The following is a 922-nucleotide window of genomic DNA, read 5'->3' as shown; positions in this document are numbered from 1 at the left end:
CAGTTTTATTATTTGTCATAAATCAAGGTGACTCTATGGTGACAGAAAAAGAAACATTTTAGCTGAACAACTTTCTTTTCATTTTTAAATGTATCGTCTGAGATTAAAACAAAATTTATTTGTAATTAAACTGGATATGCTTTTTCTAATTCTACGCTTTGTTAGCCAATAATTTGTATTCTAATTTTTGTCTAGTCTATTTTTGAAGTTTATAAGCAAGTAAAACATGACATAAAAATTTGAATGTGTTCAGTGGATATTTTATAGATAAAATAATGAAATAATAAATTCTTAAATTTTTTTACTTCCAATTAAAAATCAATATAGGAGCCGGGCTTGGTGGCTCAGCCTGTAATCCCGCGCCTTTCGGAGGCTGAGGTGAGTGGATTGCCTGAGCCCGCGGGTTCGAGACCCGCCTGGGCGGCGAGACCTCATCTCTACAATAAATCAAAAAATCAGCCGGGCGTGGTAGCGCATGCCTGTAATTCCAGCTACTTGGAAGGCTGAGGCGGGAGGATCGCCGGAGCCCAGCAGGTGGAGGCTGCGGTGGCCAGGAGCGGCCACTGCACTCCAGTCTTGGTGACAGTGAGACTCCAACTCAAAAAAAAAAATAATTTATATTCTGTGCAATATAAGCAATACCCTATTTTGGTTTTATATTTAATCATAAAGATTATTCATGGCTTATTTTTTACTCTAATAATTTGATTTTGAAACTTAATTTCATCATAGTACATAGTCACCAACAAATTAACAGACTATGCCTGGCCCTCAAATTTCTATTCTCCAATTATGTTTTCTTTTCTTTTTGTGCATTGAAGGCAATAACAAATAAAATAACTACCACGCTTAGAAACAAAATATCTGATAAATTGAATAATTACATTTTGATATTGTCTATTTTTTTTTTTTTTTTTTTTTT

The sequence above is a fragment of the Carlito syrichta genome, unplaced genomic scaffold (genome assembly GCF_000164805.1).
Source record: "Carlito syrichta isolate Samal-C Ts95f unplaced genomic scaffold, Tarsius_syrichta-2.0.1 Scaffold315645, whole genome shotgun sequence".
Taxonomy (NCBI): Eukaryota; Metazoa; Chordata; class Mammalia; order Primates; family Tarsiidae; genus Carlito; species Carlito syrichta.
The sequence above is the reverse complement of the archived record's forward strand: the minus strand, read 5'-3'. Positions refer to the sequence as shown.